At 51.2% G+C, this 15,416-nt stretch overlaps 1 pseudogene; it reads left to right on the top strand.

Moving 5' to 3' along the window:
- Window positions 1-13,291: 13,291 nt before the first annotated feature.
- Window positions 13,292-14,940, top strand: LOC142484879 (P2Y purinoceptor 4-like; annotated as a pseudogene).
- Window positions 14,941-15,416: the final 476 nt, after the last annotated feature.

Genomic DNA, 15,416 nt, shown 5'->3' with positions numbered 1-15,416 from the left:
TCCCCCCACACCCCCCGTGTCCCCCCACACCCCCCCGTGTCCCCCACACCCCCCGTGTCCCCCCACACACCCCCGTGTCCCCCCACACCCCCCGTGTCCCCCCACACCCCCCGTGTCCCCCCACACCCCCCCGTGTCCCCCACACCCCCCGTGTCCCCCACACCCCCCGTGTCCCCCCACACCCCCCGTGTCCCCCCACACACCCCCGTGTCCCCCCACACCCCCCATGTCCCCCCACACTCCCCGTGTCCCCCCACACTCGCCCGTGTCCCCCACACCCCCCCGTGTCCCCCACAACCCTCCGTGTCCCCCACAACCCTCCATGTCCCCCCACAACCCTCCGTGCCCCCCCACACCCCCCGTGTCCCTCTCCTGCATGTCCATCTGTATATAGTGTTTGATGATATAAAGATATATATAGATAGCTAGATAGATAGATATATACATACATATTTATAATATATATATATATGGAGGGAGACCTGGATGTATTTATTTGTGCTGCTGTGAATGCGAGACCTCAAATCAAAGCCCCGAATATCCCCTAAATCATGGGTAATAAGCCCAGTCTACCCTATACCCACCCTGTACTATACATTACATCTACAGCCCTATACCCACCCTGTCCCTATACATTATATCTACACCCCTATACCCACCCTGTACTATACATTATATCTACAGCCCTATACCCATCTTATACCTATACATTATATCTACAGCCCTATACCCACCCTGCACCTATAAATTATACCTATACATTATATCTACAGCCCTATACCCACCCTGCACCTATACATTACATCTACAGCCCTATATCCAACCTATACATTATATCTACACCCCTATACCCATACAAGATATTTACGGCCCTATACCCACCCTGCACCTATACATTACATCTACACCCCTATACCCATCCCATACCTATACATTATATCTACAGCCCTATATCCACACATTACATCTACAACCCTATATCCACCCTGTACCTATACATTATATATACAGCCCTATTCCCACACATTACCTCTGCAGCCTTATACCCACCCTTTACCTATACATTATATCTACATCCTTATACCCCCCCATTACATGATATGTACAAACCTATACCCACCCTATAGCCCACACATATGTACAACCCTATACCCACCCTATACCAATACCTAATATGTACACTCCTATACCCACCCCACGGCCCACACATTAGATGTACAATACTATGCCCACACGCCACATATATACAATCCCACACCCACCCTATACCCCAAGATGTAAAGGTTAATATGCAGCCCGATAACTGCATCCCCGCTCTCTGATCCTAAACCCTAAAACACACCCGTCATCCCTCTCCCCAAATCCCCTGAACTCAAAACACTACAAACCCTGATCCCCCCTGCAGAACCCAGAGACCCTAACCCTATAACAGGTCTGTAGGATCTTAGCCCACCTTCAGGGTTCTCAGTCCCGTCTTTATAGGGTTTTGACTTGTCCTGGGATTAGGAATAAGCAGATTCTTAACGGTTTAGCCCAAAAAGCCCCACGATCTAGCACTGCCCATACCCTAAATCTCCCATCCTAACCCTTTGCAGAGGGAGCTGGGGGTCTCCGGGGTTTTGGGGTCTCCCATTGCATGCCCTCTTGTCTGTTAACAAGGAACACGATTTGTATTTGCATCGTTCAATAAAGCGAAATGAAATCCCGTAATGTTTGTGAGGAGTCTGTCCGAAAACCCGAAAGGGCCTCATGTCCTGTTTGGACTTCGATGGAGCGGTTATAGGGGGCAATAGGAGGAGTTATAGGGAGGGGTTTAGCTGCAAAGGCAAACAAGATCTTATCTTGCATGAAACGGGCAATGGATGGAAGGGAAGTAAACATAATTATGCCCCTTTACAAAGCATTAGTAAGACCACACCTTGAATATGGAGTACAATTTTGGGCACCAATCCTAAGAAAAGACATTATGGAACTAGAGAGACTGCAGAGAAGAGCCACCAAATTAATAAAGGGGATGGACATTCTAACTTACGAGGAGAGGCTAGCTAAATTAGATTTATTTACATTAGAAAAGAGGCGTCTAAGAGGGGATATGATAACTATATACAAATATATTCAGGGACAATACAAGGAGCTTTCAAAAGAACTATTCATCCCACGGGCAGTACAAAGGACTCGGGCCATCCCTTAAGGTTGGAGGAAAGGAAATTTCACCAGCAACAAAGGAAAGGGTTCTTTACAGTAAGGGCAGTTACAGTGTGGGATTCATTACCCATGGAGACTGTGATGGCAGATACAATAGATTTGTTCAAAAAAAGGTTGGACATCTTTTTAGATGGGAAAGGTATACAGGGATATACCAAATAAGTATACATGGGAAGGATGTTGATCCAGGGATTAATCCGATTGCCAATTCTTGGAGTCAGGAAGGAATTCATTTTCCCCTTAATGGGGTTTTTGTTTGCCTTCCTCTGGATCAATAAGTAAGTATAGATATAGGATAAAGTATCTGTTGTCTAAATTTAGCATAGGTTGAACTTGATGGACGTACGTCTTTTTTCAACCTCATCTACTATGTAACTATGTAACTATGTTATATGGGGTAATAGGAGGAGTTATAGGGAGGGGTTATATGGGGTAATAGGAGTTATTGGGAGGGGTTATAAGGGGTAATAGGAGGAGTTATATGGGGCAATAGGAGGAGTTATAGGGAGGGGTTATATGGAGTAATAGGAGTTATTGGGAGGGGTTATAAAGGGTAATAGGAGGAGTTATAGGGAGGGGTTATATGGGGTAATAGGAGGAGTTATAGGGAGGGGTTATATGGGGTAATAGGAGGAGTTATAGGGAGGGGTTTTATGGAGTTATAGGGAGGGGTTATGGACATACCCAGTCTTACAAGCTCAAAACCCAAACCCACTTCATTATATATATATACAGTGTATATATATACATTATATACATTATATATATATACACAAATACAACTGTATGCTCATCTGCATGTCTTAGGCAGGTCTGCAACCCCGCTTTTCCCCATTATCACCCAGCATACAGCACTTCCACTGCAGCAAGGGATTCTGGGAAATGACATGCAAATGAGCACACAGTGTCACTTTTTGCCTCAAAAACCATTTTTAACATGGTTCCCTATAGGCTTAAGCTTGCTGCATGGTCACAGCTGTGAGCACAGACAGGGTTAAGGTGCATAGCCAGCAAACCCACCCACAGACAGACTGGTTTTTTTTTTGTAGCCTGGGCGGTGAAAAAAAGTGATTCACCCTGAAAACCGTGCTCATGGTCCACAGAGTGAGACCAGGTGCGCTCCACGTTGACTGTAAGTTCCGGAGAGCTTGCCAGTCCTGACATCGTCGGTCCTCTTCAGCCCGGAGGCTAGGAAAAGTCCCGATGTTACATTGACATCTTAATGCGCAGAATCAGACGTCTCTCTCGTTCCCCCCCCCCCCCGTGCAGTAGGCGCCGCAGGAGGGTCCAAGTCATTAGGGTTTTCCGCTTTCGCCTACTAACCCACCGCAGTCTTTTCCCGAAGGAGGGGCGACCACCGACCAGCACTTAGTCTTCTCGCTCTCCGAAGAAAGAAGGGTGACTATAACCCGACACCAACAAACAAAAAAAAGTTCATAGTGCGAGTGCTCCTGTGCGCTGTGTGATGCGGTGCAGGAAGTGCTCTGACAGACGACACAAAAAAGTGTGCACGAGTGCACGCCCGGCCCTTTGCAAGGCCAGGCGGGTGAAAAAAATAATTGGCTTGTCCCCTCAGCGGAAGGCAATAAGGGGGGCCAAGTGCGGGAAAAATAGGGGACGGTGCAAAAATTATCTGTGCAGATCAAGTGCGGGAAAAATAGGGGACGGTGCAAAATCATCAGTGCAGATCAAGTGCTCTTAAGTGGAGGCCGGACGTCCAAAACGACCAACCACAGTGCAACAAGTGATGCTCCGCCAGGTTTTCCACGCCTGGTGGTGCAAGATTAAAAATGCCCGGGCTACTTTGCATCCGCCCTCTCAGCCCATGACCAGAGGACCAAGTGATGCAAATAGGGCCACCCTTCACAGGACAGACCCTACACTTGATCTTAGCCAAAAGGCCGAGAAGCGAACTCTCGTCCCATGAGCGCTAAAGGCCATGTCTGTACATACTGTGCTATATGTATGCACACACAGCTGTCTCTCACACATACTAATACTCCTTGTTTTTCCATCCCTATACACCAATAGGGACCACTTAGTATCCACACACACTTTTAGTTGTGCTACAAACTCTCACATTTCCACACCCACCCACACCATTTATATCCACTCCCACGCCACACACACCTTTTGTAAAGCACTGTATATACTGTGGGCTCTCCATTCATTTTTATTCACACTGATACACATACACACTCTTTCTTCACTTGCTTTCAGTTACCCTTTGACACCTCCAGCCATAAATCTCATCCACACCGGGGGGAAGGATCAGCACAGATAACATTCCAAGAGACACTGTTTTTAAGTATACCTTTTGCTTCATTCATTGTAACATCGCCGGAAGAAGAGATCAGTGTATCTCGAAAGCTCGCACAAATAAAAGCATTTCGTTAGCCACAGAACGGTATCATCTATTTATTTTTTGATTATTGAAGCTCGGCTAACACGGTACTGATACCTCTACATGTATATATATATATACAGTGTTCGACAAACCTATACATTTGCTCGCCCCGGGCGAGTGGATTTAACCCCCGGGCGAGTAAATATTGGCCCAAGCAGCACACGTTTGGTACTAGGTGGTGAGTAGATTTTTTTGTGTGGCGAGTAGATTTTTTGGTGATTTGTCAACCACTGTATATATATATATATATATATATATATATATATATACGTGTAGAGGTATCAGTACCGTGTTAGCCGAGCTTCAATAATCAAAAAATAAATAGATGATACCGTTCTGTGGCTAACGAAACGCTTTTATTTGTGCGAGCTTTCGAGATACACTGATCTCTTCTTCCGGCGATGTTACAATGAATGAAGCAAAAGGTATACTTAAAAACAGTGTCTCTTGGAATGTTATCTGTGCTGGTCCTTCCCCCGGTGTGGATGTGTTTTATGGCTAGAGGTGTCAAGAGGTTACTGAAAGCAAGTGAAGAAAGAGTGTGTATGTGTATCAGTGTGAATAAAAATGAATGGAGAGCCCACAGTATATACAGTGCTTTACACAAGGTGTGTGTGGCGTGGGAGTGGATATAAATGGTGTGGGTGGGTGTGGAAATGTGAGAGTTTGTAGCACAACTAAAAGTGTGTGGATACTTAGTGGTCCCTATTGGTGTATAGGGATGGAAAAACAAGGAGTATTAGTATGTGTGAGAGACAGCTGTGTGTTATATATATATATATATATATATATATATATATATATATATATATATATATATATAAGCAATACGATACCGTTTGGAAACGAAATCAGCAGGCAGCACTCCAGAATTGAACAAACAAGTGTATTGTTTGTTCAATTCTGGAGTGCTGCCTGCTGATTTCGTTTCCAAACGGTATCGTATTGCTTATTCTTCATTATAGGATCTACACCCACACCAGTGACTATTATTACGGAGTGCTTTTTGTTCTTTTTCTATGTTATACATATATATATATATATATATATATATATATATATATATATATATATATATTTAATTGTGTGGATAGCGCGTTACTGGGACAGTGACCAAATGTATCCGGCGCTGGACACAGACGCCCCCACGCCTCGCACAACAGGACATAGTATATAGCACATTACTGCCTGTTTTTTCCCCTAAGTCTGGGTCATTTCGTTCAAAACCTCTCCAGCCCCGTGTCCCCGTCACGGGGACGTCCCGGTCAGCAGGTCCCCCACACTATAATTATAAGGGGGTGTTCAGTCTGTACAGGAAGTACGGCAGCATGTGACGTGTAAATATATTATTATCTCTTGCACGGTGTTTTCGTGTTCGTTTCTCAGTGTAATTATTAGGGCCCCGGGCTGTTTTCCATAGCACATATAATGCTACTTCATTTTAACCCTTTGACGCTGCGTACCAATCACTACCCTACATGTGTCTTTTTTTTTTTATTTTTAATAAATCAGTTCTGTACTCGGAGAAAATACTTTTTTTTTTTAAACGAAAAACATACCCTGAATCATCTTTTTTTTTTTTTAACGTATTATAAGTTAACGAGCCTTTATTGTTTTCTATAGCAGCCGTTTACAAAGTCACATCCCCTTCCCCTTCCGAAACAGGCTCTGGCACACACCCTACTTCTTGAGCCCCGCCCTCTCTCTAGCAGTGTACCAATTGTATCTAGTGACTGCCTGGTCACATGATCTTCCCCCGCAAGAACTTTGCATCTTTGGTCCTCTTCTGCTGCACTGACAGCCATTTAGTGAACCCCCCCCTCCCACAGAATGCTGAGTAGTCAGCCGATGGTTGTGGGGACTTCTGGACAGGCTTCTGGGGTACATTACCAATATTTGTCTCTGGTGACTCAGCGCCTCCATCTGCTGCAGGCTCCAGATGTATGGAGGCAATCTCCCACGGTAGAAACGGTCTCCTCAACCCCACGACCCCCCCTCCCCACCCCCCAGAAAGATTACACACCAGGCAGGAGGTATAGATAAGTGGAGCCTGTTTTATTCTTCTGCACGCACAGTATCTAAGCAGGCTTCTGCCCAATTACAGTTCAATGCTCTGGTCTCCAATCTTAGGATGGTCCCTGCACCTCCACTCCAGGCCAAGGGCACCCAAATCAGTCCTTACTCTTCCCTGCCCCTCTAGCAGGGACCGGGGGAATGGCAGTCACTCACTCTCCCACAAGGGGAAGAGGGACAGGGGATGCCAATGTGCAGACACCCCTGTGTGATACCGGTCACTCTCAAGGGTCGAGACAACTGTCTAAATTTGGTAGTGCAGCCCATTAAGTACAGTGGGAGGAAGGTACAAGGTCTGAACCCAGGATTGGACAGAACACAGGCCTTGTCCCGCCTCCTCCCCTGTCACTCAAGGAAGCTGCCTCTGTGGGGAGAACCCATATTTGGTCGGGACACTGCCCGCTCTTAGCAGGGCTTGCATGTCAGGAAGGGCAGACTGGTAGCCAAACCAGACATGGCTACACTTGTGTAGGACCTGCTGATAGGGCCGTGACGGGGTCGCAGGCTGGTAATGTTTTGGCCAAAGGATTGAACTTAATGACCCAGATTTAGGGGCAGAACGAAGAGAGATAGAACATGTAGTAATTAAGTTGTCATGTTGCATGGGGGCCTCTTTGTCTATTGTTGTTTTATGTACCACTGTATGTCCGTCCCCCGTCCACCCCAGTGGGAGATACACAGCTTCTGCTACCTGGTGTGTGGTGCAGATACCTGTTAAGATCAGGAGAGCTGAGTTGGATCTGCGTGGTATGGAGATCAGGACTGGCTTAGGTTCTTCCTGTAGTTCTTCTCGTTGGTGTTAGCGCCTCCAGCCGTAGTGGGCTCCAGGGTGTCCGGAGATCTGCCCCCACTATTGCATTCGTCTCCCTCCTGCCCAATGACTGATACTTAGACAGGAGTGACATAACAAGGGTCTTTATTGCATGGCATGCACTCACTGCAGATCTTCCTCACCGCGGTGCAGAGTCTCAGAGGCTCCAGGCCTCTGGATGATGCTTACCCCAGATATTATAGGGCCTCTGGTGGTATAATCAGATGTTCCCCCAGCCCCAGGGCTGGAGGTGGGCACGCTCATCCTGCGATGGGAGAGGCTCAAAGCCCTACTGCTCTGTTCCTCATCCAGAGCAGGACTGGTTAAATGTGGCACTCCCCTCATCAGGAAGAGGAAGGGGCGGACTCATGGTCTATACCTATCCCTGATAGGCTTACACAGGCCATGAGTCACTATCTTACTTCTGTGCATCAGAGAGGAATATAGGTGGGGTGTCACAAGCCTGTAGGATTAACCCCTTACAGCCTGCAGCTAGTAGGACTTGCATAACAGGGAGGGGAAAGACAGGCAGAAAAGACATACCCTGTTACATATACATTAGGGGTTATATGGGGCAATAGGAGGAGTTATAGGGAGAGGTTATATGGGGCAATAGGAGGAGTTATAGGGAGGGGTTATATGGGGCAATAGGAGGAGTTATAGGGAGGGGTTATATGGGGCAATAGGAGGAGTTATAGGGAGGGGCAATATGGGGCAATAGGAGGAGTTATAGGGAGGGGTTATATGGGGCAATAGGAGGAGTTATAGGGAGGGGTTATATGGGGCAATAGGAGGAGTTATAGGGAGGGGTTATATGGGGCAGTAGGAGGAGTTATAGGGAGGGGTTATATGGGGCAGTAGGAGGAGTTATAGGGAGCGGTTATATGGAGCAGTAGGTGGAGTTATAGGGAGCGGTTATATGGGGCAGTAGGAGGAGTTATAGGGAGCGGTTATATGGGGCAGTAGGAGGAGTTATAGGGAGGGGTTATATGGGGCAGTAGGAGGAGTTATAGCGAGTGGTTATATGGAGCAGTAGGTGGAGTTATAGGGAGCGGTTATATGGGGCAGTAGGAGGAGTTATAGGGAGCGGTTATATGGGGCAGTAGGAGGAGTTATAGGGTGCACATATATGGAGCTGTGGGAGGAGTTATTTGGAGCAGTAGGAAGAGTTACATGGTGCAGTGGGGTAAGTTATATGGAGCAGTGAGAGGAGGTATATAGCACAGCGAGTGAGTTATATGGTGCTGTGGGAGGGGTTATATGTTGCTGTGGGAGGAGTTATATGGTGCTGTGGGAGGGGTTATGTGGAAGTGGGTGAGTTATATTGTGCAGTGGGAGGGGTTATGTGGAAGTGGGAGGAGTTATCTGGTGCAGTGGGGAGGGGCTATATGGAAGTGGGAGGAGTTATATGGTGCAGTGGGAGGGGTTATGTGAAAGTGGAAGGACTTATATAGTGCAGTGGGAGGGGTTAAGTGGAAGTGGGAGGGGTTATCTGGTGCAGTGGGAGGGGTTATGTGGAAGTGGGAGGAGTTATATGGTGCAGTGGGAGGGGTTATGTGGAAGTGGGATGAGTTATCTGGTGCAGTGGTAGGGGTTATGCTGGAAGTGGGAGGAGTTATCTGTGCAGTGGAGGGGTTATGTGGAAGTGGGAGGAGTTATATGGTGCAGTGGGAGGGGTTATGTGGAAGTGGGAGGAGTTATATGGTGCAGTTGGAGGAGTTATATGGTGCAGTGGGAGGTGTTATGTGGAAGTGGGAGGAGTTATAGGGTGCAGTGGGAGGGTTGTGTGAAGGTGGGAGGAGTTATATGGTGCAGTGGGAGGGGTTATGTGGAAGTGGGAGGAGTTATCTGGTGCAGTGGGAGGGGTTATGTGGAAGTGGGAGGTGTTATATGGCGCAGTGGGAGGGGTTATAGAGAGGTTACTTTTTCTTCATAGATAATTTATCACCATATCAGCTGCAATATATTGAGGAGTTATTAAATACGGACTGACTGGCGTCCTGTATGTTACATGTATAGGGGGAGGGGGTATCTACGGGGTCCACGATACCCCCTCCTCTTCCCCTGGGGTGGGAGTGGGTTCAGACCGAGGAGCCGGAGACCCTCAGGGGGGCAGAGAGTTTATCTGTGGGGGGCGGGGGGGGGGAGATGGAGCGTCCAATGGGAAGGGGGGGGGGGGATAATGAGAGGCAGAGAGAAGCAGTGATCCCTATAGAGCAAAGTGCGAATGAGAGAGAGAGAACGAGAGAGACGACGAAGAGAGTGCAAGAGAGTGGCGGAGAGAGAGAGAGACGGAAAAAGAAAGAGGGAGAGAGTGACAGAGAGAGAGAGAGAGAGAGAGAGAGAGAGAGAGAGAGAGAGAGCAAGGCGAGAGACGGAGGGAGAGAGAGTGAGAGGAGAGAGAGAGAAGGAGGGAGAGAGAGTGAGAGAAAGAGAGAAGGAGGGAGAGAGATTGAGAGAGAGAGAAGGGGAGAGAGAGAGAGAGGCAGAAAGAGAGAAGGAGGGGGAGAGAGAGTCAGAGAAGGGAGGAGAGAGAGGGGGGAGGAGGTAGAGAGAGAAAGAGAGAGCGACGAAGAGAGTGCAAGAGAGTGACTGAGAGAGGGAACGCAAAAGGGGGAGAGAGAGATGGCAAAAGAAAGAGGGCGAGAGTGACAGAGAGAGAGCAAGTGAGAGACGGAGGGGGTTAGGTAGAGAGGAGGGAGAGAGACTGTAAAGAAAGAGAGAGAGAAAAGAGACGAGACAGAGACACACAGGTGCAAGAAAGATGGAGAGAGAGAAATAGAGAGAGGGAGAGGGAGAGAGAGGGGGATAGCGGAGAAAAGAGGAAGAGAGAAGTTAAGAGAATAAAAGAGAGAACAAAACACTCTCTCAGATATACATAAGAGAGCGCGAGAGAGAGTGCGCGGCTGGTCAAGTCATGCTCTGTCCTTTGTCCTGAAGCTGTCTGTCCGAGCATCACGAGAGAGGACAGGTGAGTGCCAGAGAGAAAGAGAGAGATGGGGAGAGAGAGAGATGGGAAGAGAGAGAGAGATAGGGGGAGAGAGAGAGATAGGGGGAGAGAGAGAGATATGGGCAGAGAGAGATATGGGGAGAGAGAGATATGGGGAGAGAGAGATGGGGAGAGAAAGATGGGGAGAGAAAGATGGGGAGAGAAAGAGGGAGGTGGGACAGAGTGGAAAGAGGGAGAGGATGAGAGGGAGAAGGAGGGAGAAACGAGAGGTGGGTGGGGGAGGGAGGGAGAGAACAGGTGAGTGCCAGTTAGAGAGAGAGAGAGAATATAAGGTGGCAGAGGGGGGTGGGGGGTGGGACAGAGAGGAGAGAGGGATAGGAGGAGAGAGAAGGAGAGAGAGAGAGAGAGGATTGAAGGAGGGAGATAGGAGAGAAAGAGGGAGAGAGAAGGTGGGGGAGAGAGAGAACAGACGAGTGCCAGTTAGAGAGCAAGAGACAGGAGGGAGGGAGAGAGATAGAACAGGTGAGAGAGAAAAGGAGGGAGAGAGGGAAAGGGGGGGGGAGAGGAGGAAAGGGGGGGTAGAGAGAACAGGTGAGTGCCAGTTATAAAGAGAGAGAGGAGAGAAGGAGGGAGAGAGAAAGGGGGGTAGAGAGAACAGGTGAGTGCCAGTTAGAGAGAGAGAGAGAGAGAGAGGGAGAGAGAATGGGGGAGGGACAGAGAGGAGAGGATGGAGAGAGAAATTAGAGAAGGAGGGAGAGAGAAAGGGGGGAGGGACAGAAAGGAGAGTAGAGAGAGAAGAAGAGAGGGGGTTAAAGGGGGAGAATTTAAAGAGACGGAGAGCGAAAGAGGGGGGGAGGGGGAGAGAGAGAGGAGAGGGAGAGAGGGGGATGGAGAGGGGGGAGATAGAGAGCAGGGGGGGAGAGAGTGATAGAAGAGGGGAAAGAAGAGGGAGAGAAGGGGAGGTAGGGATAGAGAGAAGGGGGGAGATTCAGAGAGGGGGAAGAGAGAAGAGAGTTTATTGGGGGGGGGGTGCTGTGTGTGATATACAGACCCCGAGTGTATTATCAGAATATACCCCACGTGTGTCACCACCAGATCTTTGTGTGGAAGCTGCATACAGGTGGCATGCCGGGGGAGGGGGGGAGGGGGCTGCATACAGGTGGCGTGCCGGGGGAGGGGGGGAGGGGGCTGCATACAGGTGGCATGCCGGGGGAGGGGGGAGGGGGCTGCATACAGGTGGCGTGCCGGGGGAGGGGGGGGAGGGGGCTGCATACAGGTGGCGTGCCGGGGGAGGGGGGGGAGGGGGCTGCATACAGGTGGCATGCCGGGGGAGGGGGGGAGGGGGCTGCATACAGGTGGCGTGCCGGGGGGAGGGGGGGAGGGGGCTGCATACAGGTGTTGTGCTGGGAAGGAGGGGGTGAGGTGTATACAGGTGTTGTGCCGGGAAGGAGGGGGTGAGGGGGGGGGGGTGTGTATACAGGTGTTGTGCCGGGAAGGAGGGGGAGGGGGGAGATTCGGGGTCACCGTGGCCTCGCTACTCATTAAGAGAAATTAATGAGGCGGAAACGCTGAGTCAGCAGCAGCCACGCAGGGCTCTATGTATCAACAAAGTGATCGGCGGCTGGCGCCGGCGCCGTGTAAAATTTCGCCTTTTTTTTTCCCCCGCTGCGAAAAGCGACATATTTATTCCGTGTATTTCACTGTTAATATTCTGCGCTAAAAAACAAACAAAAAACCCCCGCGAGGCGCCGGAGAAAACCAGCGCGGAAAAAAAAAACCCGTCGCACCAGACGCGTTCCGCAGACCGGCGCCGAGACGCCAGTGTGGCTCCTCCCTCGTCTCGTGGCGGGCAGACGCGGAGGTGGCGCAAGCGCCATTAACATGTAGACGCCGTCCGTCGCCGTCTGGCGCGGGGCCGAGGCAAAAATGCCGGCTACATGTCACAATTCGCAGTTTGATACGTAGAGCCCAAGTGTTTAAAAATTCAAATACCTGTATACAGCGCACAGCGGGTGTATGTAATATATATATATATACTCTATAGGCAACCGGAATGTTTGTATATAGTGTGTACAGCAGTTGTACTGTATTTTTGTTTAACTTCTCTCTCCCCTCTCTCCCCTCACTTCCCCCCTCTCTCTCTCCCCTCACATCCCCCCTCGCGCTCTCTCTATCCTCACTTCCCCCCCCTCTCTATCTCCTCTCACTACCCCCTCTCTCTCTCCCCTCTCTTCCCCCTTCTCTCTCTCAACCCCTCACTTTCCCCCTCTCTCTCTCACCCTTCACTTCCCCCTCTCTCTCCCCTCTCTTCCCCCTCTCTCTCCCCTCACTTCCCCCCCTCTCCCCCTCACTTCCACCCTCTCTCCCCTCACTCCCCCCCTCTCTCTACCCTCACTTCCCCCCCTCTCTCCCTTCACTTCCACCCTCTCTCCCCTCACTTCCCCCGCTCTTTCTCCTCACTTCCACCCTCTCCCTCCACACTTCACCCCCCCACTCTCTCTCCTCACTTCCCCTTCTCTCTCTCACCCCTCACTTCCCACCCCTCTCGCTCTCCCTTTACTTCCCCCCCTCTCTCTCCCCACACTTCCACCCTCTCTCTCCTCACTTCCCCCCTTTCTGTCCCCTCACTCTCCCCTCTCTCTCCCCTCAATTTCCCCCCCTCTCTCCCCTCACTTTCCCCCCTCTCTCTCCCCTCTCACTGCCCCCTCTCTATTCCCTCACTCCTCCCTCTCTGTCTCCCCACTTCCACTCCCTCTCTCTCTCATAACTTTCCCCCCCTCTCCCCTCACTTTCCCCCCTCTCTCTCTCCCCTTTACCCCCTCCTCTCCCAGGTCTCCTTCCTCACCGGTGATGCCGACGTCTCCCTAACCCTATTTCCTCCTTCTCTAACCCTCCCCCTCCCCCCTTCCCCAACCCTCCCCACCATGCCCTCCACCTCCTCTCCTCCACCCCCCAACTCCTCTCTCTCCCCTCTCCCCTCCTCCCCGGGGTCTCCCTGCCAGCTGGACGAGTCCTACAAACACATCTTCCTGCCCACCTGCTACACCGCCACCTTCCTGCTCAGCCTGGCCCTCAACTCGGTGGTCCTCATCCGATGCCTGCGCCAACCTTGGAAGCCGTCTTTGGTCTACATGTTCAACCTGGCGCTCAGTGACCTCATGTACGGGTTGTCCCTACCCTTCCTCATCGCCAGCTACATCTCCCGTGACCGCTGGATCTTTGGCGACCCCATGTGCCGCCTGGTTCGCTTCCTCTTCTACTTCAACCTGTACTGCAGCATCTTCTTCCTCACCTGCATCTCCTTCCACCGCTACCTGGGCATCTGCCACCCCATCCGTTCATCCGCCTGGAGTCCCCTGCGCTGGGTGAGGGCCGCCTGCCTACTGGTGTGGGCGCTGGTCTTCGCCTTGACCTCCCCCATTCTGCTCTTCGCCCGGACGGCGCCCCTGGAGGGGCCGGGCGGTGAGGTGACCTGTTGGGACGACGCCTTGGACGCGGACTTGCCCCGCTACGTGCCTTACGGGGTCTTCCTGCACCTGGTGGGATTCTTCCTGCCCTTCTCGCTCACCGCTTGGTGCTACTCCCGGGTGGTGCGTACGCTGTGCCGGACCTGAGCGGGAGGGGGGTTCCGGGGCCCGTCCCGGGGGTGGCCCAAAGGCGCAAGTCCATCCGGACCATCGTCACCATCACCCTGCTGTTTGCTCTCTGCTTCCTGCCGTTCCACGTCACCCCGCACCCTCTTCCTGGCCCTGAGGGCAGGCGGGGCAGCCTTGGGTGGATGTCGGGTGCTTGGGGTGGTGTCCGTCTGCTACAAGGGTGACTAGGCCGTTGGCCAGCGCCAACGCGTTTCTCAATGCCCTGCTGTACTTTCTGACCAAGGAGCCCTGCGGCCGGGGGCAAAGGGTCCGCAAGAGCGGTGAGCAGGGGGGCAAGAGGGGCGGGAAGAAAGAGGAGGGGCAGGTGGTGCAGGCCTGGGGTAACATCTACCCCCCCTTTCCCCTGAGACGGGAGGGGGCGAGCAAGGTAGACCGGCCTGGGGATATTGACTACCCTTCAATGGACAGAACTCTCTGCATCTAGACTATGGGTCGTGGGGGATGTATATACTATATGTATATATATATATATGTCCGAGTCTGTGATGAATGGATGCTGCTGATATACGCAGGGTATATAGTCTGGCTGCCCAGGAATATATCCCGGAATTTCAAGGACACGACCTCGTGGATTCGAGAGAAGGTCATATGTATGATATGTGCCCCCTCTCCTGTGTATATATACCAAATCTCCCTGCGTATACACCCTCTGCCCCCGTATTTGCCCCTCTCTCGCTCAGTATTTACCCCCTCTCTCTATAATATATATATATGGCCTTTGAAATATCTGCCCCCCCCCCTCCTACAACTGATACTTACCCCGAAGTCAAGCCTCACCTCCCCAGCCATGATCCGCCATCTTTTGTGTTTCCCATCAATAAAAGAAAAGGAACGTTAATCAGATGTCTCGTAGCATCTGTTGGGACGCTCTGCAGGTGTCTGGCAGGGAGAGGGGTTAAGAGAGCAATGCTCTGCAGGTCTGGCAGGGAGCGGGGTTAAGGGAACGATGCTCTGCAGGTCTGGCAGGGAGCGGGGTTAAGGGAGCGACGCTCTGCAGGTTTCTGGCAGGGAGAGGGGTTAAGGGAGCGACGCTCTGCAGGTGTCTGGCAGGGAGAGGGGTGAAGAGAGCGATGCTCTGCAGGTGTCTGGCAGGGAGAGGGGTTAAGAGAGCGATGCTCTGCAGGTGTCTGGCAGGGAGTGGGGATAAGGAGCGATGCTCTGCAGATCTCTGGCAGAGGAGGAGTTAACGGAGCGATGCTCTGCGGGTCTCAGGCAGGGAGAGGGGTTAAGGGAGCGATGCTCTGCAGGTCTCTGGCAGGGAGAGGGGTTAAGGGAGCAATGCTCTGCAGGTCTGGCAGGGAGCGGGGTTAGGGA

This window comes from Ascaphus truei, unplaced genomic scaffold (genome assembly GCF_040206685.1).
Source record: "Ascaphus truei isolate aAscTru1 unplaced genomic scaffold, aAscTru1.hap1 HAP1_SCAFFOLD_453, whole genome shotgun sequence".
In the NCBI taxonomy this organism is placed as follows: domain Eukaryota; kingdom Metazoa; phylum Chordata; class Amphibia; order Anura; family Ascaphidae; genus Ascaphus; species Ascaphus truei.
Note: the sequence above shows the minus strand (reverse complement) of the source record. Positions and strands in the feature narration are given on the sequence as shown.